The following is a 27,828-nucleotide window of genomic DNA, read 5'->3' as shown; positions in this document are numbered from 1 at the left end:
CCTCTTTCGCAAAGACCATGGTAGAAGAATATAGGTAGATGCATCAACGCTTGGGAACATTGATATGTCAAAAGTTTTGAAATGTTTTTTTTTTTTTTTTTTTTTTCAAAAATAAGTATATTTTTACATGTTTTGTTATACGACGCCAATCGAACATTTTTATGATATTCATTTTTCAAAAAAATTTACGAATTTGAATAACTTTTCATTCAAAATTTTCAATTTCAAATTAAGTTTGTCAGTTCATTGTCCCAGCAGCTGTTTCGATGCGACTACCTGTATTCATGTACCATGGCAAAGACCAAAAGAACATGAGGCCAAAATCGAACTAAGTCAACCTAAAACTCCTTTGTTCAAAGACATAGATGTGTGAAGATAGGACAAAACAGACTTAAAATATGGCAACCCTGTGAAAATACCTCTGTATTGAGGTTAAGCTAGTCGAAAAGCGTTTTATGTATTCTCACCTTAATCGTGTGTGCACCTGGAATATGAACCACTGTAGTATGGTCTTTTGTTAAAACATATTTACATACAAAGGTATTCTACAGGTCTTATGTACTATGGAGGTCATCGGCGATTTATAGAAGATAAAATGTCTTCAAAATGTCAAATCTTCTTTGTATTAAAGACTTTATAGAAGTGTTCAAGATTTCATTCCAAACTTCCAGAAAAATGTCATACTTAGATCTCACATCTTTACCCTACATCTATGCTCGCCTCAAGCCAATTTGTTTACATAATAAAACATTTTTATATGTCAAAAAATATCTCGAAACCATCAATAGCTAACTAAACGCAGCCATTGAGCTTTACAATTATCGGATATTACACCGTAAGCATTATTTTGGAATTTCTCAAGTGGATGGCTACTCGCTTTGATAAGTCATTAAACTTTGAGATATAGCCCATAGATAGACAGCAGATGGATAGCCTCTTCAAAAGGCAAGTCAATTGTCAATAGACGTAAACGTAAACATGGCATGGGAACCGATTGTGACAGCATGATGAGATAACAACAATAACAGCAACAAAATGCAAGTCAAGACATGCCCAATTGTATTAATCACCGAAATGTCAAATAATTGCCAATCCAAATTGGTAGCCAAGCGAAGAACAACAACAACAACAATTGGAAGCAATTTTTGGCATGCTTGGCGGCAAAACATTGTCAAACCGGTAGGTAAACTATTCAACAACAGACAAACCAAACAAAACCATTTGTGATTTGAAAATAACTAAATTTTGTGTTATCTACCGGTTGGCATTGTTGTTGTTGCTGCTGTTGCTATTGGTGTAGTGGGAATAATGTCAAATGTAATTAAAATCGAAAGCTGTCGTTAAACAAAAAAAAAAAACGAAAAATACTCTACAAATGTTTGCAAAAACACGACCTAATCTAAGACACGTTTAATTGTTCAACACCACTCACCATTCAGCGGCCATATGCTTTGGAAATAGAGCGAGAGAATTGGATTGTGTTGTGGAGGGTCACAGTGTTTAAAATCGATTTTTTATGGTTAATTGGAAAATAATAATCGGCAACGATAGCTCCATAAAGCGAAAAATAAAAACATACAGAAATAGTGTTATGTGAAATGCTCTCTGAGAGAAATACTATGCCCAGAAATTACAAGAGAGGAAACCCAGTAAAAATGGCGTGAGATGAAAAAACTGTAACCAACTTCAGAATACTGGCATTTTTAAGCCACTCGTCCGACAGCGGTTAAAGTTATTTCAGTGACAGCTCATTATATTGTTTACAAGCGTACAAAAGCATTTTGGTGAGAATTTTCCCGAAAAAAAGTTATTCGTGATGGAATTCAAGCGTGATAGTATGATTTCTTTATATTTGGCCGGAAAGCCACAAGTGGCTATCGTTAGAACTCTCCAGCATTTAAATGTGAATAAATCTTTTGTGTCTCGTACCATCGCTCGTTACCATGATACTGGTAGCGATGCCTGACGTCAAGGAAGTGGAAGGAAGAAAACAACAGCATCAGCAGAAGTGGTTCGAAAAGTCGCAGTGGCCGAAAAATGGCTCGTGAGCTGAACATATCGCAATATTCCATTCGGCAAACATTGAAAAAATGAGCTCGTGGTAAAGCCATTGAAATTCCTAAAAGTGCAAGAACTTACACCGCAACAGAAAGAAAATAGACTCAAAAGAGTTGCTTCGCTTAGCCGAAAGTAGCGACCTGCCGAATTTGGTTTTCTCCGATGAGAAAATATTCGTTGTCCAGTAGTTTGTAAGCACCTTCGGTTGGCCACCAGAACTCAAACGCATGGCTGGCCGGCGTTTGAGTTCTGGTGGCCAACCGATGGTGATGGTGTGGGCTGCCATAACAGCCTATGGTCGCTCTGCGCTCGTATTAATGCCGAATATTATCCCGAATATATTCTGGAGGGTGTATTGAAGCTTTGGGCACGCAAACATTTTGGCCGCAGACCTTGGACATTCCAAGAGGACTCAGCACGCGCCACCCAAGAATGGTTACAAAATGAGGTTACTCGCTTCATTTCCAGCGCACAATGGCCACCAAAATCTCCGGATACCAATCCGTTGGACTATTGTATCTGGAGTATTTTGGAAAGCAAGGTTGGCAGTAAAAAATACCAAAGTGTCGATCTCCTCAAGCAAGCGCTTCGCCGGGAATGGGCCAAAATATCGCAGAGCAACGCTCGGGCAGCGTGTGAAGGTTTCATTGGCCGTATGAAGGCCATAATTCGTGCCAAAGGTGACTTCTACTTTTACTCAATCGGCTTCTGCTTCTAAGTCCAGTCTCAAAAAGGATGCAACCTGCACAGGTTGGGTCCACAACGACGCTGGAGTTAGGTAAGTAGGTTTGGCCGGACTGCGAAATAGCGGTTAGATCAACTATGTAAGCTTTTAACCAATCGCATATGTTTTCTATGATACGTCCGAACGCCACGTGAGTACAATCATCTGCGTATGTTATTATCTCTATGCCTTTTGGAGGGCGTGGAATGTCAGAAAGGTATAGGTTAAACAGTTCCGGAGATATCTCCCCACCTTGGGGAACTTCCTGTTTCACTCGATCACTTCGATGCGACTACCTGTATTCTTCTACCATGGCTGATCATAGCTGTTTAAATCACAATAAGTCTTTTGACAGCTTATCCAATGAACAGCTGTGATATACAGTGTTTACTTATTGTATCGTGGGTAGCTCTCAGACATAGTTGTCAAAAGAGAAGGAAGAGAGAGTAATTAGTACATAATAGAGTTTTTCAGGAAAACTTAATTAAGGACGACATCATTCGGAGGTTATTATAATACACGTTTTTCAACAATTTTTACAAATTTAAATGATCAAATTTACCATGATCATGGTAGAAGAATACAGGTAGACGCATCGACACAGCTACTGGGACAATGAACTGTCAAACCAATTTTGGAATTGAGAATGTTGAATGAAAAATTATTTAAATTTGTAAAAATTGTTGAAAAAACGCGAATTATAATAGCCTCCGTATGACGTAGTATAAGAAAACATATAAAAATCTACTTATATTTGAAAAACATTTAAATTTTTTTGACATATCAATGCTCCCAAACGTTGATGCATCTACCTGTATTCTTCTGCCATGACCATGATGTTACTGAAAAATTGTACTTCGTTTACAGTTGAATGAATTTAGTAAACCCAGTGGAGTTATATTGCCACATATATCGCATATACGTCAAATAAATCATCAGAAAGAGGATTAACCTTTAAAAAAACCCTAATATAAAAATATTATTAAATAAAGAATTTCCATTCGATTTTTAATTTTAATCGCTTTTCTTCATTTCTGAAACACTGTACATACATTTGCCCATCATAGACCAAGGGTAACACAAACGATCTATGGTCGATTAAAAAAAGCGCGTAAAGCTCACAACGTAATGCCATAACAGATTGATGATCACCCAATGTCATCATCATCACCGTGGCCGACAATTGATGTATGGCCGAACGACGACCATCATTAGACCACACACACGCATGTGCCTGAATTGGGTATTCCATTCATGTTCATTGATCTATATCATGTTTGTTGTCGCTTCATTGTCTCATTTTTGTTTTTTGTTTAGAAGCGTTTTCAAAACTATTATTTCTTTTTTTTTGGCGGCGGCATATTTTATGGGTTTCCCAACACATTGGCATTTGTTATTTATTTCGTTGTGTTTAGGCCATTTGTTGTTTGGTGTAGGCCATGTGTCGCAAAATGCTTTGGAGTTTGTAAACGGAAATTGGTTATTAAAGCTAATGGTTCTAGATAAAAAAGTGGAGTATATCTACAATAACAAATGTTTGGTAGCAAGGTATTTATTAAAAAAAAACAATTTATATTAATTTTTACAAAAATCTTTAAATAATTTTATTATAGACGGCCTGTGTCAGGAATTATATCTCTGGTTGTATCGTAAAATACAACTCTGTTTTACTACAACTGGTTTTGTGTAAACGACAGGCTAGTAGAAAGTCGATCTAGGTATCCCTGGAAGCGATTTCTGAACTTCTTCCATGGTAGAAGTATACAGGTAGATGCATTGACGCTTGGGAACATTGATATGTCAAAAAAATTTATATGTTCTTTCAAATATAAGTAGATTTTTATAAGTTTTCATTTGAAGGTTATTATAATTCACGTTTTTCAACAGTTTTTACAAATTTAAATAATTTTTTATTTAACGTTTTCAATTCCAAAATTGGTTTGACGGTTCATTGCCCCAGCAGCTGTGTCGATGCGTCTACTTATATTCGTCTTCGTGTCTCGTACCATCGCTCGCTGCCGTGATACTGGTAGCGTAGCCCGACGTCAAGGAAGTGGACGGAAGTAACCAGCAACATCAGCAGAAATGGTTCGAAAAGTAAAGAAGCGAAAACCGCATCGCAGTGGCCGAAAAATGGCTCATGAGCTGAACATATCGCAATATTCCATTTAAATTCCCAAAAGTGCAAGAACTTACACCGCAACAGAAAGAAAATAGACTCAAAAGAGCTAAAGACTTACTTCGCTTGGCCGAAAGTGGTGAACTGCCGAATTTGGTTTTCTCCGATGAGAAAACATTTGTTGCCCAGCAGAACTTTCAAAACAATTTTGAAATTTGAAAGTTTTGAATGAAAAATTATTCAATTTTGTAAAAATTGCTGAAAATGCATGTGATAGCAACCTCCGATTGGTGTCGTATAAGAAAACTTATAAAAATCTACTTATTTTTGGAAAAACATTTTTTGACATATCAAGTATTCCCAAGCGAGTTCAGGATTCAATAAAATTTGTCTTGTGTAAACGTCAGGTCATATAATTCTTCCATCATGGTATAAGAATACAGGTAGACGCATCGACACACCTGCTGAAACAATGAACTGTCAAATCATTTTTGGAATTGAAACTTTTGAATGAAAAATTATTGAAATTTGTAAAAAATTTTGAAAATGAATATTATAATAATCTCCGGATGACGTCGTATAAGAAAACATATACAAATGTAATTATTTTTGAAGAAACATTTAAAAATTGTTGACATATCAAGGTTCCCAAGCGTTTATGCTTCTTCTTCGTAGACATGCTAGAAGAATATATGTAGATGCATCAACGCTTGGGAACATTGATATATCACAATTTTTACAATGTTTTATCAGAAATAAGTAGATTTTTATATTTTTTTATACGACGCAAATCGGAGGTTGTTATAATATCCCTTTTTCAACAATTTTTAAAATTTTCAATAATTTTTCATTCAACATTTTTAAAATCGGTTTGACAGTTCATTGTCCCAGCAGCTGTGTCGATGCGATTACCTGTATTCTACTACCATGTTCGTAGAGGAAAAAAGAGTTTTAGGTTGACTTAGTTCGATTTTAGCCCTAGGCTCTCTTGTTCTTTTCCGAAGAAGCCAGCCGATGACTTAAGCCAGTCAAAAAAACGTTTTATATATTCTCACCTTTAGCCCTACGCAAATTCCTAACATAAACATGACATCAACTTGCGTTATACAATCCTATCATTAAAGGTCACTGACCACCGCGACAGCTTACAGTGGCATTGCCCTTTTCGTACAAGGGTAGTATTCTCCAACCGCTTAGTTTCGCTTACAACACAAATCTCTTTACAAATTATTCGTTCACTTAATACCGAAAGGTGTTAATATTTTCGTTCAACCATCAATTCATTTGACAATTTGTTAATGAAGTAGTTCCCCTTAACCTTGACAAATTGAGAGGAGAGAACAAACAAACACACACGCACAAACACACGAATCTTGTCCATCTGTCCATTTCGATCTAGTCTGTCAATGAAAAAGACAGCAAAAAAACGAAACAACATTTAAATGTCACATTTGTTGCTCACACACCTTAAATCTTGGGCAGAGGTGACGACAACGTTGAGGCATAAAAAACGCAAACGAAAAAAAAAATTAAAAACTTAAATTGTGCGTAAGAAAAATCAAATAATGGGTGGGTTTTTTTCTGAAAAAAAAACTTTTTTTAAATAAAAAAATAAACAGAAGTGGAGGATCTGAAATGGCTGAAAACATAAATCACCCCTGCTGTTCGCAATTGGCAACAGTCTTGCCATAAGTTCAATGCCATGAAATAATCTTTGTAAGAAGATAGAGAACGGTGGGAAATTAATGGTTGTTTGGAGCGATTTAAAATAAAATATTCTAGAAATGAAAAAAATAATTATTTTGTAAGCAAGAAACCTAAACCATTGGCCATTGCTTAGCATGCCCAGGCTATTAATGTTAAACATGCGTGTGAGATGTTTTTTTGATTTTATTTTTATGTTCGTTGTTTTATTTATTTTATGTTTTCCCTGGCCTTGAGTGTTTTTTATATATAACTTAATTTTCTTTCAAATGCCTACAAAGTTTATAATTCAAAATTATAATCCATTCATTGGCGGGTGAGGGAGGGCCACAAATTGTTGTTATAGTTTTATTGTTTCACGAAACTTAAGAAAAAAATCATAAATCAAATGAATTCGACTATTTCAAATTTGTTAATTAATTTTAATGGAAATTTATTACTATCTTTTGGCTGTTTTGTTCTTTTTTGATGTTTATGAATTTAAAAAAAAAATAGAATATGGTTCGGTTTTATTTTTAAATTTTATATAGAATATATGGATTTGAAAAAGAAAAACCATTAATGAGTCAGTGGCCAAAGATATATGTTTTGTTGAGAGAAAAAAACAGCAAGGTGCATTGGGGGAATTGGCGTGACTAATTTTTGCACTTTTCAAGAGAGAAGAAAAGGCAGAGAATAAAGAAATTTAAATTAGACGAAAAGAGGATTTGAGTGACAACAAATTTCCGAAGAGTGACGACACTACAAAGGTACTTAATTACTGATTGTTATACCCTCCACCATACTATGGATGGTATATTAACTTTGTCATTCAGTTTGTAACTGCTCGAAAACTCATGTCAGACCCAACAAAGTATATATATTCTTGATCAGCGTAAAATTCTAAGTGGATTTAGCCATGTCCGTCTGTCTGTTGTAATCACGCTATCTTTCGAACGAATTGAGATAGAAGGCTAAAATTTTGCACACGTGTTTATTTTTCCAGTAGGCAGGTTACGTTCGTAAATGGGCCATGTAGGTCCACGTTTTCATATAGCCCCCATATAACGGTACCTCCCGATATTCGGTATTTTGTTGATTTTAGCGACATTATTCACCGGAATTTTTTCAACTTTGGTATTTGAAGTTCGAAATAGATACTACAGCCTATGACAGAAAATTATCTGGGCAGGTCCACGTCTCCGTGTAGCCCCCATACCACGGTACCTCCCGATATTCGGTATTGTGATGATTTTAGCGACATTACTCACCGGAATTGTTTTTAATTTGGTATTTGTAGTTCGTAATGAATACTACAGCATAAGGCAGAAATTTGTCGGTGCAGGTCCACGTCTTCGTATAGTCCCCATATAACGGTACCTCCCTTTATTCGGTATTTTGATGATTTTAGCGACATTATTCACCGGAATTGTTTCAAATTACGTATTTAGAGTTCGTAATGGGAACTACAGTCTGTGACAGAAAATTGCCTATGCAGGTCCAAGTACCTCTCTATATTCAGTACCTCCCTATATTCGGTATTTTGACGAGTTTAGGTACAATACCCACCGAAATTGTTTGAGATGTCGTATTTGACGTTCGTTATAGATGCTATAGCCTGTGACAGAAAATTGTCTATGCTGGTCCAGGTCTTCGCACAGCTCCGATATAACGGTACCTCCCTATATACGAAATTTTGATGATTTTAGCTACATTATTTACCGTTTATTTCAAGTTCCGAATTTGAATATTGTAATGGCTAATGGCAAACAATGCCTATGTAGGTCCATGTCGTATAGACCCCAATATAACGGGTATATTCGGTATTTTTAAAATTTTAACAGAATTTTTCAAGGATTTTATTTTTTGAAAATCTTCAAATTCGTTCCAAATGGTGGAGGGTATTCAAAGTTCGGCCCGGTCGAACTTACTGCTTTTTAACTTGATTTTTTTATACCTTCAGCCCTATGGCTAGAGCGGGTATGTATCATTTGATACGGCCAAAACGTGCCTCATCGAAATAACGTTTTTGACCCTAGGTCCGGTTCTGCTGTAGAGATTTTATAGATCGGACCATTTCTTCCTGGTACCTCACCACATAGGGTTCAAGATTTTGAATAACAAAACGCTGAAACAAAGAGAGATAAGCATCCAACTCTCTTCAAATTTCACACATCCAGATATTTTTGCTAACACAAGATCTGTTGTGAAGATGATATATCACCCACAAAGGATCACAATTTCCAATTACGAATTGGTCAATATTGTCAAACTGCTTCGGAAACTCCCCGAAAAAGGGAGTTTAAATAATCACGTAATCATAAATCTGTCGGGCAAACCGTCTAATACTATTTTAGTTGTTCTTTAACCTATTTAATGCTTTGTTTACTACGAAAATCGGTTTCAGAACCTGCAAACATCTACTAGTTCCGCAATTTTTTTTCGATATTACAAAGAGAAAATCTGTTATGGTATCAAAAACTTTTTCGTTCTTGCATTTCTGGAACAGACCAAATGTAATAATTTTAAATTATGTTATTTTCAAAATCTCAATTTTGTAAACCAATTGTCCTAATTTTTCCCAAATTTCTTCAATTTAATAACATTATTAATACATTTTTCCTTCCCTCATTCCACTTGATTGTATTTACGTCATTGCAGAGAGAAAAAAAAGAAAAACGATTAATATTTTGTAAACATAAACAAAATCTGTTATTTTTCAAAGAACACGGAGGAATCGTTCAAAGAAAAATCGCCATAGAAGAATATGCAAAATAAGAGAACACACAATTTTTAGAATGAAGCATAGATATTGCATTGATGCCTGATGACCTAATTTCAAGTTAATGAAAGCGACATTGATGATGCTTGTTTTTTTTTTCTATTTAAAAAAATAACAAACAAATATGATGCAAGTGTATGATATATATTCATATGTGGAGCAGCAAAGCACTACATCGTGCATTATATACATAAGGCAGAAAAAATAACAATTTTGAACAAAATGCATATTACATTTAGTGCGAACCTCGTTTACCCTACCTTATATAACGTTTACATTGCACTAAAATTGTATTTTACTCATGGTAGAAGAATACAGTTATTACATATTTCCGATAGAGAAAAAATGTTGTTGTCGGACATATAAATCGTCTTTCGTTATTACAAAATTCATTTAAGTATGAACTGTCCGATAAGCAAAAGATTAGACCATTTTCCCCCTATTTTTTAACGGAAAGTTTATTTTTTTGATATTTTTTTATTGATAATATGGCAATAATAGCTAAATTTATTTATATAAAAAATGAATATCGCTAATCGTTTATTTTATATTGAAGAACTGTATTATAAATTACGAATTCGTTTTGTTTATTATTTTTAAAATAAAATGAAGAAGCCATTGTGAAAAAACTGCAGTGACTACCAGTTACTTTTACAAAAGCCTGCCATATCTCTGTAAAGAATGCACATATTTCAAAGGAAAGATGTAACTATGAGACCCCGATAATGTGAACTTTATCCTTCACTTCTTCTAAAGTAAGGGATAACAAAAGTGGACTATAAAGGAAAGATATAAGAACGGGTCATACATTTTTATCGATATTTATGACCTCTTTTTTTCGTATCGATAACTGACTTTCTTATTATACGGGTTGAGATAAAAAAAACTGCAACAAACGCAAACGCCATAATTTTTACATTTTTTCAAATTTTATTGAAGGAAAGCAAAAAATGTCGGAAATTAACGTTTTATGGCCTTCAAATGGCCAATGAAAGCGTCACACGCTGCCCGAATGTTGCTCTGCGGTATTTTGGCCCATTCCCGGCAAAGCGCTTGCTTGAGGTGATCGACACTTTGGCAATTTTCAATGCCAACCTTACTTTCCAAAATACTCCAGACACAATAGTTCAACGGATTGGTATCCGGGGATTATGGTGGCTATTGTGCATTGGAAATGAAGGGAGGAACCTCATTTTGTAACCATTCTTGGGTGGCGCGTGCTGAGTCCTGTTGGAATGTCCAAGGTCTGTGGCCAAAATGTTTGCGTGTCCTTTGCGTGCTTTAGTACGCCCTCCAGAATATTTTCGCGTTAATATTCGGCATTTATTCTAATGCCATGGTCGATTCATACGAGCGCACAGCAACCATCGGCTGTTATGGCGGCCCACACCATCACCATGGACGGCGCTTGAGTTCTGGTGGCGAACCGAAGGTGCACATTTTCAGCTGACCTCTTCGGCAAGTAAACACGATTAGTTTGCAACGAATGTTTTCTCATCGGAGGAAACCAAATTCGGCAGTTCACCACTTTCGGCCAAGTGAAGCAACTCTTTTCAGTCTATTTTCTTTTTGATGCGGTTTTAAGTTCTTGCACTTTTTGAAATTTCAATGGCTCTACCCCGAGCTCATTTTTCAATATTTGCCGAATGGAATATTGCGATATGTTCAGCGCACGAGCCATTTTTCGACCACTGCCACGTGGGTTTCGATCAATTCGCTTCTTTACTTTTCGAACCATTTCTGCTGATGTTGCTGTTTTCTTCCGTCCACTTCCTTGACGTTGGGCTGCTAAGCTACCAGTATTACGGTAACGAGCGATGGTACGATACACAAAAGGTATCTTCACATTTAAATGCTGGAGTGCTCTAACTATAGCAACTTGTGGTTTTCCAGCCAAATATAAAGAAATCACACTATGAGCTGTCACTGGAATAATTTTAACAGCTGTCGGACGAATGGCTTGGAAATAACAGCAGTCTGAAGTTGGTTGCAGTTTTTTTCATCTCATCCTGTATGAAGATTTTCAAAAGTAACTATGTGTCTATCTCGCTTCCTTCTCCATGTTACAAACAAATGCATAAAAACATAAAACCCTAACCATGGAAAAAATATACTTTGTTTTTGTTACAACTGTTTCCATTTATATGACCATTACTGTACGCACCTGTACGCTACATATAGTTATAACAACAATTCCGAATTATAATTGCACAACACGACATGCAAATTTACGATTTTCTTAAATTAGTCTTATGAATAATAATAAAAAAAAAAACACAAATAGGAAACGCTCACTGAAAGACGTAACAATTTCAATTTCTCTCAGAGAAGTCATGCAGTCATACACTCACAAAAAATCCACAGTGAGAGTGAGTGAGTGCCGAGCATTCAATTACCGTCTGATGAGTTCAATGTACATTTATTTGACATTGAAAACTGTTAAGTGCATTGCAACATCATAATGTCATCTTTTTTGTGAGGTTTATTTTTTTTTGGCAATTCAAAGTGAGAGCAGGTTTCATTCTCTGTTTATTTTTTATAAAAAATAATAAAAAAAAACAAACTTCTGGCAAAAACTAGAAGTGAAGGAAATCGAAACAGGTTCATACCGTTTTTTTTTTTTTGGCAAGATATACAATTGGCAATTTATTTAATAACATGTACATCAGTTTATTTGTATATATGTACAGACGTCTGTCTACCCATCTGCTACATTCAATGTCTAGTTTTGTTTTGTTTTCTTTGCCCGTGGGCGTCAAGTATACAACCTTCATGACGATTTAAAGGCGTTCATAAAGATTTCAATAAAAACTATATGACTAAACGAAAGTAAAAATTGTTATTTTTAATATGAAAAAGAAAAACTGTTTTTATTTTGCAAAAATAGTTTGGAGGTTAAGTGACGACTTGGCCACAAGGAAAATAGATTTTTGTTCGGCTCGGAAACAAAATAAATCTTTACGATTCTGAGAGAAAATAAAATTAAAAAAATTATATTTTACGCCATTACTATCAAGCGAGTTAAATTATGTTTTGTAGTTTTCCGGCACGGCTTTGAAATATTCCGACAATGCCAATTTCCCCCTTTCAGTGAAGCGATAATCGATTTTCATTTCTATCGGATCGTTTGTTTCGTTTTTCTCGGTTAAATTCTTACAAAATTGATTCTGTTCTAAAAGCGTGTCCATGTTTGTGTGTGTGTAAATGTCTTCTCTAGAATTTTCAATCAATTAATGTTCATTGACTTTCGGAAAATGCCTTCAATTGTTATTCACTTGAACCAATTTTCAATTAAACGACAGACAAACAAATTCGCCAAACAGATGCCTGTAATTGTGTGCCCTTTTCGTTGGGTATGGTATTCCATTCATGCGGCATTGCAAAATCGATCGAATTTTTACTCACGCAATCCATTTCCCGGCAACATTCAATCAATCATTCAATGGCTGATATTGTTTGCATTAGCGTTTGGATTGTGGTCAATCACTCAATCAATGAATTTCCGCAAGTTTTTCGTTTCGAAGATGTTTTTCATTTGCTTCGTTTTAAATGGATTCTGAATTCTAAAGGTGAGAACACATAAATCGTTTATTTGGCTGGTTTATGTCATCGGCTGGCTTCTTCGGAAACGAACAATGGAGTCTAGGGCAAAAATCGGACTAAGTCAACCTCCTTTCTCTACGAAGAAGCCAGCTGATGACTTAAGCCAACCAAATAAGCGCTTTACATATTCCCATCTTAATTCTTTTACACCCATACAGAACAGGATTGGATTAAAAAGCAAACTTTGTACCATGGTAGAAGAATACAGGTAGATGCATCAAAGCTTGGGAACATTGATATGTCAAAAACTTTTTAATGTTTCTTAAAAAAGTGGATTTTTATATACGCCAATCGGAGGTTGTTATGGTATGTATTTTTTAACATTTTTTTTTTAAATTTGAATAATTTTTCATTCAAAAATTTCAATTTCAATATTGGCTTGACAGTTCATTGTACCAACAGCTGTGTCTTCTAACATGCTGTGATCATATGTTTATTATTTCTTCATCATTATTCATTTGACAGCGCCTACTGTCAAAATGTATAATCATAAATCCATTGTACATGCACAAATCAGAGAAGGGGAACTCTTTTCCATGCAGTTTAATTCGAAAGGGTAATTTTCAGAAATATTCAGAGCTATATATATACTTATTGTAAATTAGGTTAATATCTTAATTCTACCATGATATCTTTTGTAGTAATTACTAGTAGTAATGCGATTACAGATTACCAGATTTAGTAAGACCAGTGGATTTAAATGGTTAAACACCCATAAAAACTCTGGTGTAAACATACTACTACACATCGGTCTTTTCCATGGTAGAAGAATACAGGTAGACGCATTGACGCTGCTGATGGAACAATGAACTGTCAAACCAATTTTGAAATTGAAAATTTTGAATGAAAAATTATTGAAATTTTTAAAAATTGTTTAAAATTGTATATCATAAAAACTTCCGATTGGCGTAATATAAGAAAATATTAATCTAAATCTATTTTGAAAAAAAAAAAATTATTTTAAAAATAAAAATGTCGTTAAAGTTTTTGAAAAATGCTTATCTTAACTACCTTCGATTGACGTAGTATTAGAAAATATAAAAATATTACCTTTTTTTAAAAAAAAGAAAAAAAAAACATTTTACAACTTTTGACATATCAATGTTCCAAAGCTTTGATTCATCCACCTGTATGTTTCTACACAAGGTTACCCCCCCCCCCCCCCCTATTTTATAACAGTGGTTTAATCTTTAATAGTATAAACGCGCTATTACGGTTTTAAGTTTAAAATAGAAATGGGACAAAAATATGCTTGACTGCACTTAGAATATCATTCTTTAAATATCATTAATAATACAAAAGGTGAGAGTACATTAGCAGCTTGGCATCATGGCTAGGCATATTAATGTCAAATTATAAGGGGAAACGACGGCTGTATTCGAGTGCGGCTCTGAGACCCCTTTATGATATGCCGCAAAATATGCCATACGAAGACTTCAAGCTGTTTATGTACTCTCAACTTTATGGTATCATTCGCAGGCATTTAGCCATTAAAAGAAGGGATACATGAGTTTCATTTCGTTCCGTTCACGCATTCTCTTTTGCATTTCAATATTATGTAACTGCTCTTCCACATACTTTTTTTCCAGGATGTTACAAAGTCTGTCCAACTTTTCAGTTTGTTTTTTCATTTCCTTACTGTTATCTTCTAGAATTTTACAAATTTTTTCCAAGTTTTGTAAATGAGAATTTTCCTCAACTAAAAGCGCATTTAGATCTTGCTTTGAGGGAGTTCTTGCCCGGGGTCTTTTTACTGCAGGCGTGGGTTTTGCTTTTGTTAGGCTGCCCGACACTTGTCTTATTGGTGTAGATGGCGGAGAACACGATAAGCTTTTATTTCTAAGTCGTTTTTGAATAGGTGTTCGCGAACGGTTTTCTTCAAAGTTTGTTGGTGTTCTTGGATGAATTGCCAATGTAGAAACATTTTTAAAAGCAGCTGGAATGCATGATCTTGGTCTATCTTTTTTATTTAAAATCGAAGTGGTCTGCTTTGAAGTTGAGGGTGAAAAATTAAGCTCTTCGTTTTCAGATTCACTTAAAACTAATTGACTTGATTTTCGAGTTCTTGGAATATGTGTAGATGATGACGAATCAAAGTTTTCTTTTTCAGAACAACTGAGGTCTAATTCACTTACAAAATCCGCAAAGCTTACACCAACTCCATCGACACTTTTATACAATCCGCAAATTCTGATTAAACTGTTCTCGTGTTCACTGAAAACATATTTATTGATATCACCACCACCAGTTCCTCGCAAGTCCTTTTTATTATTTTTCATCATGATTAGAAAAATAATAGATTTTTTTAAAATAAATTCCAAAAACATGTTCATTCTAAGAGAATTTGGTTAATACAATATTTTCTGTTAAATGTATGTGTCTTCTGTTTATTTTTTACGTTAAAATCACTAAACATTTCAATTTCACCCTGCTTTTTGAAAGTGATATCAAAACGCAAAATTTTTGCGCTTCCGTTTTTTAGAGAAGCTAAAACCGTTTTCGTTTTCACTCTTGAACGATTTTACATTCTGTGACATGCCTGTATATTAATTTCATTGTAATGCGTTATTAGTCCCATGTGTACCTTCCAATATTTTAATAAATAAATTATTCTTATGCATTTTCCATTACCTTTTAATGAAAAAAAAAACTATTTAATTTTTGAAAAACCTATGAAATTTGCTGTAACTAAGAACCCGCCTTTGCTTCTTTTCATTGCTCTCTTAATATTTCTTGTCTTCAAACTATTCAAAACACTTGTTCTAACTATGCCACTATTGTGTTAATTAATACAATTTTTATTGGCTTTATTGTTACCCAGTCACTTTCCGCCTCTCACACTCTCTTTCTCTCTCTCTCTCTCTCTCTCTCTAACTGTCTCTCTTTCCCTCTATCATCTAAACCTATCATTTTAGTAAACTACTCAAATAACAACAAAAAGTTGTAGCTCAGAAACATTTTCATGGTCAATTAGTTTACAGTAGTCGTCATGGGCGAACATCGGAATCAATTTGGGAAACAAAAACTCCAACATGCTGTTGATCGCTATTTTTTGCATGTAATCTATAGCTAATTTCCTTTTAATTTGTCTGCCACTGGGTTTGGGAATTTCAATAAAATTGTTGTCATAATAAAGAAATTAAAATTTAAAAAAAATCATCTTCATCAGTGTAGTCATGGATTATGGCCAATGCAAAAACGTCCATAGCTTATTATCATCATCAACAATTATGGGTTTAATGGTCTTCCGAACACATGTGTAATATTAGAATTAACTTTTTAGCCTCGAAGCAAAGTGTGAAAATATATCAAATGTCATTTTCTATTTTTTTTTTTTTCAAAAATATAATTTAAAATTCAATAGCAATTTGTCTGAAATGTCAGACCCGACACATCGTTTGCTTATTAAATTATATACTGCTAAGTGATTCTGATCGATGCAAATTACAATTGTAATATAAACCATTCCCCATTCCATCACATATTTTGCCCGGTATGACACTCCTTTATCTTGTGTTTGGTTATAACATTTTTATTTACAAAACGTTATCAGTTGGTATGGCTGGAATAATTTTTCTTTTTTGCAATATTCACCCTCCATATATATACATATTTATACATGTGTATAAATACACATATTTATTGTATAAATATAATATAGATACTGTATCAGGTTAACTGACAAGCGAGTTATTTTAACAGGTTTGTGCAATTTCGCTATCGTTCAAATATTTCCAAACATTGCATACTGAAAAAAAAAAAACGTTCGTGTCCGTTATGCCAAATTTTCTATTGTTTTGCCACTTGTTTTCAGTGGAAACGTGATAAACCTAGGCTTTTCATAGGAATTGATAACGAAGGGATTAAACCATGGTACAATTAATTGAGGGTAACAATTAAAATAGTATCAGTCGGTTTTGCCGACAGATGCATACCCCCAGCCTTGAGCCATGATTATTCAAACTGTTGAGCTTTTATGGGGAGGTTCCGAAGCAGTTGGCCAAAATTGACCAATTCGTATCTGACCTAAGACTGATATATAAATGTGTGAAATTCGAAGAGAGTTGGATACTTATTTCGCTTTCTTTGAGCGTTTTGTTTTTCAAAATCTTGAACCCTATGTGGGGGAGGTACCAGAAGAAATGATGCGATCTCCATTATTTTTAGGACAGATCTTGTATTGATGGAAATATTGAGATGTGCTAAGTCTGAAAGGAATCGGATGTTAATTTCATGTTTTATGAGCTTCATGAATATTCAAAATTTTGACCCTTTGTGGGGAAGGAGTGAACTGATATATTCCATCTTCACACCAGACCTTGGAATAATAAAAATATTGAGATTTGTGTACTTTGAAGAGAACTGCATACTTATTTCAGATTTTATAATCGTTCTGGTTATTTAAAACTTTGACCCATTGTGGGGGAGGTACCAGAAGAAATGGTCCGATCTTTACCATCTTAAGGACAGATTTTGTATTGATTGAAATATTGTGATGTACTAAGTCTGAATGGAATCGGGAGTTAATTGCTTAGTTTAGGAGCTTCATAAATATTCAGAATGTTGACCCTTTGTGGTGGAGGCACCAGAACTAGTGGATCGATATATTCCATTTTCTCAGCGGACCTTGGTTTAATAAAAATATTGTGATGTGTGTACTTGGAAGCTAACCGAATACATATTTCGGATTTTAAAATCATTCTGGTTATTTAAAACTTTGACCTTCTGTGGTGGAGGTACCAGAAGAAAATTTGCGATCTCTATCTGTTGATAGAAATATTTTAAAATAGCTTAATATTCAAAATAGAATAATCCAAAATTTTTACCCTTTGTGGGGAAGGTACCAGAAGAAGTGGACCGATATTGTCCATTTTCGCACCTGACCTAGAACTGATGCAAATATTAGGACTTGCAAAGGTGGAGCAAAATCGGATTATCATTTCTCTTTCTGTGCAATACATTATTTTCTTTGAAAATTTTGACATTTTATGGGAGAGGTACCAGGAGGAGTGGACCGATATTGTCCATCTCCGAACTCGATCTAAGTTTCTCAATAATATTACGATGTACCAAGTTTGGATAAAATCGGATACTCCTTTCGAGAGTTATCGTGCGCCGGACAGACAGACGGACGAACATCGCTAGATCAACTCCAAATATGCTGAAACAGATTTGGTCCAGAGAGACCTAGTTTCTAAATCCCTTATTTCGATGAGGCACTTTTTGGCCGTATCAAATGATATATACCCTCTGTAGCCATGTGGCTGAGGGTATAAAAACCCAGTAAGGAAAAGTCAAATGTCGGGCAAATTTGATGTATTTGCTTCTAGACTGAATTCGGGCGGATGTGCCAAAATTCAGCTCATTTGGACTCGTATTGGCCATTTGATGCACTATTAACCCGAAATCGGATTGAAGATATATATGAGAGCTATATCTAAATCTGAATCGATCTTGATACAATTTGGCAGAGGGATTTCCGGGCTGTATCTGATATCTGATACCAAACATAATTCTTGTGGGGTGCATATTACGAATGTGAGGGACTTGAAACCCCTAATCGGATAAAACATATATAGGGGAGCTAAAGCTACATCAGAACCGATTTACACCAAATTTTATTTATTTGCTTCTTGACTGAATTCGGTCGGATGTACCAAAATTCAGGATAATGACAATTTGGGCACAATTAACCGGAAATCGGTTTAAGATATATATGGGAGCTATATCTAAATCTGAACCGAATCTCACCAAATTCAATTGGGCCAAACCAATATTGTTTAGCAAATTTCATTTCAATCGGATAATAATTGCGACCTGAGTTTTGTTTACAAGAATACATGGACAGACGGACGGACGGACTAACATGCATTATGAAGACATTATGACATGACATTATTAAGATCCTCAAAAGCAATTATGGGCCTATCTCGCTTTCTTCTCCGTGTTACTAACAAATACCCTTACCAATATGTTTTGTAGGGCATGGTAGAAGCATCGACACAGCTGCTGGGACAATGAATTGTCAACCCAATTTTGGAATTGAAAATGTTGAAGGAAAAATTATTTAAATTTGTAAAAATTTTTGAAAAACGCGAATTATAATAACCTCTGAGTCACGTCGTATAACAAAAAAATCTATAAAAATCTACTTATATTTGAAAAAACATTTAAAAAGTTTTCACGTATCAATGTTTCCAAGCGTAGATGCATCTAACTGTATTCTTCTACCATGGTATAGGGTATAATAATCAGCCAGACCTAATAACTAAAGCCGCTTTTTTTTCGATGCCTGGGGAACACATTTTCTCAAATACCCCAAAGATTCTCTTTTCCCATTTCTTCTTATCAGACATCTTTCGCAATGTGGCTGAACTCGTTTGTGTAATTGATCAATTTTCAATTGATTGTTTATAACTTAATTAATTTATTTCATGTTTTCAATTCGATAAAACCCACAATCGATACTGGGAGGGGAGCGAAAAACATCAAACACTCTCTTGTTCTACATGCAAATGCATTCAATAATAACAAAATAGAAATTAAAACAAAAACAAATGAGAGAGAATTTAAAAATTACCCAACAATTAATCATGTCATTGAAAACGTTTTTTTTTAATATTTTTCAATACCAACAAATAATCCACTTTGTTTTTTTGAAGTACTAATTTGGAATGAGTTAACAAATGAGTCATTATGTTGCAGTTTTTTGTTTGTTTATAGTAGAAAGTGTTAAAGAAATGCTGGATATTGTTTAGATTTGAGTTAAAAAATGAAATCATATTTTTTTATAAAATAAGTGAATATGAAAAGTAAAAAAAAAATACTAAAATATAGTAATAATAATAACAAATATTATACTTTTAATAATAATAATAATAATAATAATAATAATAATAATAATAATAATAATAATAATAATAATAATAATAATAATAACAATAATAACAATAACAATAATAATAATAATAATAATAATAATAATAATAATAATAATAATAATAATAATAATAATAATAATAATAATAATAATAATAATAATAGTAATAATAATAATAATAATAATAAATTTAATGCTTTTAATAATAATAATCAAAATAATATAATTATTGTTATTTTGTATTACTTTGGGATGGATTTATTTTTAATTTTGTAAAACTTTAGTTATTTAAATTATAATAATACTTACTATATTATATTTGTTATTATTCATATATTTGTTATTATTAATATTATTATATTTTTATAATATCCAACATCAGCCCAAATGACTGGAATTTTGGCACACCGATATCAGTCTAGAAGTAAGTACATTAATTTTGGGGGAAATCGGTTCATATATAGCTATAGCATTCGTAATATGCATTCGAAAGCAATGATATTTGATATCAGAATTTTAGAAATTTTATCGAATATTCGGATATAGCTAACATGTATATCTTCAACAGATTTCGGGTTAATTGTGCACCAAATGGCCAATATTTTGGAACATCCGATCGAATTCAGTCTAGAAGCAAGTACATCAAATTTGGTGAAAATCGGTTCAGATATAGCTATAGATCCTATATATATCTTTCATCCGATTTAGTCTTTGGGTACCCCATATCGTAATATGCATTCGAAAACAATGAGATTTCGTATCAGATACAGCTCGGAAATACTTCTGCCAAATGTTATCAAGATCGCTTCAGATTTAAATATAGCTCCCATATATATCTTCAACCGATTTCGGGTTAATTGTGCACCAAATGGCCAACGTCAGTCCAAATGACCTGAATTTTGGAACATCCGACCGAATTCAGTTTAGAAGCAAGTACATCAAATTTGGTGAAAATCGATTCAGATATAGCTATATCTCCCATATATATATTTCATCCGATTTGGTCTTTAGGTACCTCATATTTGTAATATGCATTCCACAACAGTGATATTTGACACCAGATATTTTATAGAGCTCGGAAATATCTTTGCCAAATATTATCAAAATCGGTTCAGATTTGAATATAGCTCCCATATATATCTTTAACCGATTTCGGGTTAATTGGGGAAATAATGGCTAATATCAGCGCAAATGGTGTGAATTTAAAGACGTACGTTTCCATTTTGTGGAACTGGGCTCCAATATATATTTATACATAATAATAATAATAATAATAATAATAATAATAATAATAATAATAATAATAATAATAATAATAATAATAATAATAATAATAATAATAATAATAATAATAATAATAATAATAATAATAATAATAGTAATAATAATAATAATAATAATAATAAATTTAATGCTTTTAATAATAATAATCAAAATAATATAATTATTGTTATTTTGTATTACTTTGGGATGGATTTATTTTTAATTTTGTAAAACTTTAGTTATTTAAATTATAATACTTACTATATTATATTTGTTATTATTCATATATTTGTTATTATTAATATTATTATATTTTTATAATATCCAACATCAGCCCAAATGACTGGAATTTTGGCACACCGATATCAGTCTAGAAGTAAGTACATTAATTTTGGGGGAAATCGGTTCATATATAGCTATAGCATTCGTAATATGCATTCGAAAGCAATGATATTTGATATCAGAATTTTAGAAATTTTATCGAATATTCGGATATAGCTAACATGTATATCTTCAACAGATTTCGGGTTAATTGTGCACCAAATGGCCAATATTTTGGAACATCCGATCGAATTCAGTCTAGAAGCAAGTACATCAAATTTGGTGAAAATCGGTTCAGATATAGCTATAGATCCTATATATATCTTTCATCCGATTTAGTCTTTGGGTACCCCATATCGTAATATGCATTCGAAAACAATGATATTTCGTATCAGATACAGCTCGGAAATACTTCTGCCAAATGTTATCAAGATCGCTTCAGATTTAAATATAGCTCCCATATATATCTTCAACCGATTTCGGGTTAATTGTGCACCAAATAACCAACGTCAGTCCAAATGACCTAAATTTTGGCACATCCGACCGAATTCAGTCTAGAAGCGAGTACATCAAATTTAGTGAAAATCGGTTCAGATATAGCTATATATGTTTCATCCGATTTCGACAACAAGGATAATTGGTATCAGATACATCTCAAAAATACCTCTGCCAAATTTCGGTTCAGATTTTGATATTGCTCCCACATATAACAAAATGGAGTGAATTTTAACACTTCCGACCGAATTCAGTCTAGAAGGGAGTACATCAAATTTGGTGAAAATCGGTTCAGATATAACTATAGCTCCCATATATATATATATATGCTTCATCCGATTTGGGTTTTCAAGCCCCTCACATTCGTAATATGTACCCCATAAAAACGATAATTGATATCAGATATCTCATGCAGAAATATCTCTGCCTAATTGTATCAACATCGGTTTAGATTTGGATATAGCTCCCTTATATATCTTCTACCGATTTCGGGTTAATTGTGCACCAAATAGTCAATATCGGTCCCTATGGCCTGAATTTTGCCACATCCTACGAATTCAGTCTAGAAGCGAGTACATCAAATTTGGTGAAAATCGGTTCAGATATAGCTTTAGCTCCCATATATATCTTTCATCCGATTTGGTGTTTAGGTACCCCATATTCGTAATATGCATTCGACAACAATTATTTTTGGTACCAGATATCTTATAGAGCTCGAAAATACCTTTGCCCAATTTTATCGAGATCGGTTCAGATTTGAATATAGCTCCCAGATATATCTTTAACCGATTTCGGGTCAATTGGGGAAATAACGGCTAATATCAGCGCAAATGGAGTGAATTTCAAGACGTACGTTTCCATTTTGTGGAACTGGGCTCCAATATGTATTTATACATAATCCTTCTCGAAGTGATATCATGCACTCCATAGCAATGATATTTGGAATAAAAAAATAAAAATGTTTCCGTCAAATTTAGTGAAAATCGGTTGAGAATTGGATATGCCTCCCATATATTAGTTCCCTCTGAAACCAAATTATAACTGCTCAATAGCCAAATGTTGATAGGTGGTATGATCTACTTCAAATGAATTCTTTTGTTACGAGAACTCTACTAAATATGCATAGTGGTGTAGGTTATCATATGGTCGGCCCCTCCCGACTTTTGACTTTTCCTTACTGCCTTTTATTCTTATTGTTGTCCATAATTTTTCAGCCCCTGTCTAAGTCGCATTGAAAAGGAGCTCAGACAATGTTTACATTGAAGTCTATTATTATGATCTATTTATGGCACAATTTGAATTTTTCATAATTTAAGTCATGGTAGAAGAATAGGGGTAGTCGCATCGACACAGCTGCTGGGACAATGAACTGTCAAACTAATTTTGGAATTGAAAATTTTTAATGAAAAACAATTGAAGTTTGTAAAAATTGTTAAAAAAAAACTTATTTTAACGTCTTCCGATTGACGTCGCATATGAAAACTTATTAAAATATATATATAAAATTTTTTGACAAGTGGATGCAACAAGTGGCTCTAATTTATTTAATATTTTTCATTATTTTGAATATTGATTAAAAATCGCGAAAGATGTATTAAATGCCTGGATTTTCTGTCAAAAATATGATCTAAATTGATCAATCTTCCGATTCCATGGCAAAAATGGCTATTACCTTTAATGTGCGTCCTGCAATGTACGTTTCTTCCAATCATTGATTTTGAAAATATTTTGTTTTTATTTTTAAAAACAACAAATACATACACAAAATTGGCAGGAGTCGGACACACTTAGAAAAAAATTTAATCAGCTGGTAGATCTACCTTACCTCTTTATTGTACCATGTATGCATCTACCAGAATTCTTCTACCATGATTTATGGCACAATTTTTATGAAATAAACACCCATTTCCATGGTAAAATTCCTGAATATGAACATGGTATGAGCGAGCTGAATTTTTCATCATTTAAGATGAGAGTACATAAACAGCATGAAGCCTTCGAATGGTATATTTTGTGATATATCATAATGGGATGCCAGTTGCCGCACTCGAATCCTGCCGTCATTTCCCCTTATAATTTGACACTAATATGCCTAGCCATGATGGCAAGCTGCTTATGTGCCCTCACCTTTACTCAAAATATTTCCTTAATATGATATATATTCTAAAGTCCAAAAAGAGTTGAATTTGTAAATTATTTAACATAATTAACATAAACTATTCACCTTGTTTATTTAAATTTTTTTGTTGAAGAAAAAAACAAACAGTTCAGACAACTGTTTTTACTTCGGCCTTAAGTATCACTGTTATTTAAAGCACTTCGAGACCGTTATGTCGTTTATCTTTTTTTGTTGTTTATTTTCGAGTAATTTCTGAAAATTTTACGTTTTCAAGATCTTTTATTTTTTTCGAAAATTAAATGCTTTTTTATTTTTTCAAACGTTATTTTTATAGTATGACGATGATGATGATGTTGTTGTTGATTTTGCTTATTTATTTTGTATTTTATTATTGTTATTGCCTTCTTTTTACGTTCAAGTTTTCTTTGACAGAAAACAGAATTTATTAAAGCGCCTTAATAAAACGTATGCGATTGATTTGCTCCGTACAGTTCTTTCTCATCAAACACCGTGTTTACACGTTCCGCGTTCCGCATTCAATTCTCGACTGATCGCTGTTTTGCCTTTTGTTTACTTGTGGCGAAAACGTTATTGTTGTTTTTCTTTGTATCGCATCGCGCAAAAGCTATCGCCCGTTGCCGCCTGTTCGTTTAAGTTTTCTGCGTTGGCTTTGTGTTTGCGGGATTTTTGTTATTGTTCATCGACGACGGCGCCAACGTCGACGTACACAACGCCGTCATCATAATCACCTTCGTGTGTTTTGACAGCGATCATGACAGCAGGGTTTTACTACTGTTACGCTGCGTCGACGTATTGTTTATTTAATTAAATTCAAAAGAGAGGAATTTTTGTGATTTTGACTTTTTGTCATTGTTGTTGTTGTTATTTTGATTTGCATGAAAAAATGTTAAATATACTTTATAATTTTAATTGTTATTATCATTAGGTTTACACTCGAAATAAATGGCATGTTTAATTGACGGAATTCTTGGAGAAATAGAAAACTTCCAGGGACATTCTACTGATTGGTTTGAGCATTAATTATAAATTGAAGACCTCCTAGTGATCTTTTGAAGATGGAAGATATTCCAGAGGTTCGTTGTAAATAGAAAATATACCAAAGGTCTTCTACAGAGGTAATAACTCATAGAAGTCTATCCTTTTAAAGACTTTTTTGGAGAGATTTTCTGTTGATAGAAATCTGCTAGAGAACATTTTTAGACCTTTAGAAAATCAAACAGTGTTGGGAGTATCCGATTTGGTCCAAACTTGGTACATCGTAATATTATTGTCAAACTTAGATCGTGTTCGGAGATGGGCAATATCGGTCTACTCCTTCTGGTACCTCCCCCACACAATGTCAACATTTTCAAAGAAAATATTTTACTGCACAAAAAAAGAAAGGATAATCCGATTTTGCTCCAACTTTGCATATCCTAATATTTGACACAGTGCGGGGTCAGGTGCGAAAATGGTCAATATCGGTCCATAAAGTACCTCCCCCGCAAAGGGTCAACATTTTAAATAATTATAGCTCTTATAAAATGTGATGTAAGAGTCCGATTGCCTACAAATTACACATAGCAAAATATTTTTATTAACCCAAGGTCTGGCGTGAGGATGGGATATATCGGTCCACTCCTTCTGATACCTCCACCACAAAAGGTCTAAATTTTGAATATTCATGAAGCTCATAAAACACGAAATTAACATCCGATCCCATTCAGGCCTAGCACACCTCAGTATTTCCATCTACACGAGATCTGTTATAAAGGTGGTACAGATCGGACCAGTCCTTCCGGTACCTCCTCCACAAAGGGTTAACATTTTGACTAAATAAGTCTTATAAAATGTGATGTAAGAGTCCGACTTTCTCCAAATTACACACATCACAATATTTTTATTAACCAAAAATCTGGTGTGAAGTTAGAATATATCGGTTAACTCCTTCTGGTACCTCCCCACAAAGGGTCAAAGTTTTGAATAACAAAAACCATCATAAAATCCGAAATAAGCATCCGATTCTCTTCAAATTACACACATCATAATATTTTTATTAACCAAAGGTGTGGCGTGAAAATGGGACACATCGGTCCACTCCTTCTGATACCTCCCCAACAAAGGGTCAAAATTTTAAATAGGCATGAAGCTCATTAAACGCGAAATTAAAATTCGATTCTATTCAGGCTTGGCACACCTCAATATTTCTATCAACACAAGATCTTTTATAACGATGGTAGAGATCGGACCATTTCTTCGGGTACCTCCCCCACAAAGCGTCAAAATTTTCAATAACCAAAAACGATTATAAAATCCGAAATAAGCATCCGGTTCTCTTCATATTTCACAAATCGCAATTTTTTATTAACCAAAGGTCTGGTGTGAAAATGGGATATATCGGTCAACGCCTTCTGGTACATTCCCGACAAAGGGTCAAAGTTTTGAATAATAAAAACCATCATAAAATCCAAAATAAGCATCCGATTCTATTCAAATTACACACATAATAATATTTTTATTGACCCAAGGTCTGCTGTGAAGATTCAGAATATTCATGAAGCTCATAAAACACGAAATTAACATCCGATTCCATTCAGGCCTGGAACACCTCAATATTTCTATCAACACAAGATCTGTTATAAAGATGGTAGAGATCGGACCATTTCTTCTGGTACCTCCCCATAAAGGGTCAACAGTTTAAATAATAAAAGAGTATAAATCGGTCAATGTCGTTTACTGGACTTTTCGATTATCGAACAACATTTTGTAATAGTTTGTACAAAATATTTACTCTGTTCCAGTACCTGCAAGAATCTACTAGTTTTGCAATTTTCTTCGATATCATAAAGGGAAAAATCGGTTATCGTAGTGAAAACTTTTACATTTTTGCAGTTCTGGAACAGACCAATTATTATCATGGTTAGCCCGGGAAAAGTTTTTGTTTTTATCTAAACGCGTGTCATTCTCTTTACCTTCTCTAAAAAGTTTCCATTTCCATTCTTCATTTCCTATTTTCGCAATCTATATTCGCCAATTCCTTGAATATGTTACCATAAATCACTCCATTTTCATTTATGGCCACAGCAACCACAACAAAAACATAATAAATATCACAACCTTTGACCTTGACCAACGAGCATTGTCAACAAAAATGGTATGTCGTTTTGTTGTTGGTCGCACAAAACAATTGCATATTGTTGCTGTCTTTTTTTTTGACAAAATAAAAACACTGACCCAAGTATGCAAACAATGGTTGCAATTGGCTGGCATTGCAATGCACTTCTAAATGGACCAAATATTAAGTCTCCAACAATTTTGAGAAGCTCTGAAGTACTTCATCATGGCTGTTATGCTTGTTTTCTTGGTCATTGCTAAAGAAGTAACTCAATGGAAAAGAAACAATGGCTTAGAAAATAATGAACCATGTAAAGAGAGATCTTGTCTCATGGGTATTTCCACTTGACGATATAATAGAGTGGGTAATAAAATGGGGGGGATTTTTAATTAAATTAATATCTCTGCATTACTAAAATATGAAAGTAAATTCATAGAAAAATGTCCTGTGGGAACAGTGGAACAAAGGATATGGAAAGAAATTGGAGATGATAAAATACACATGTGTATGAAGATGCATTCTTCCGTCTTCTTCTTAAAGACGTTAAAATTGAATTCATCTCTCTTAAAGACTTTCCAATTGAATCCTTCCCTCCTAAAGGCAAACAGGACATTATAGACAGGCTTCACAACGGCTTAAGATTAGTATGGCCCCAAAGTCGATTGG

General features: G+C 33.8%; 1 protein-coding gene across 1 annotated transcript in view; it reads right to left on the bottom strand.

The window, feature by feature from the left end:
- Positions 1-24,600, bottom strand: part of LOC101897661 (uncharacterized) — a 38,765-nt gene extending 14,165 nt beyond the window's left edge. Inside the window, exon 1 of the mRNA XM_059118148.1 lies at positions 24,153-24,600. The gene's annotated coding sequence lies outside the window, so the exon portion shown is untranslated. The remainder of the gene's footprint in view (positions 1-24,152) is intronic.
- Between the last annotated feature and the right edge of the window lie 3,228 nt (positions 24,601-27,828).

This window comes from Musca domestica, unplaced genomic scaffold (assembly GCF_030504385.1).
Source record: "Musca domestica strain aabys unplaced genomic scaffold, Musca_domestica.polishedcontigs.V.1.1 12, whole genome shotgun sequence".
Taxonomy (NCBI): Eukaryota; Metazoa; Arthropoda; class Insecta; order Diptera; family Muscidae; genus Musca; species Musca domestica.
Note: the sequence above shows the minus strand (reverse complement) of the source record. Positions and strands in the feature narration are given on the sequence as shown.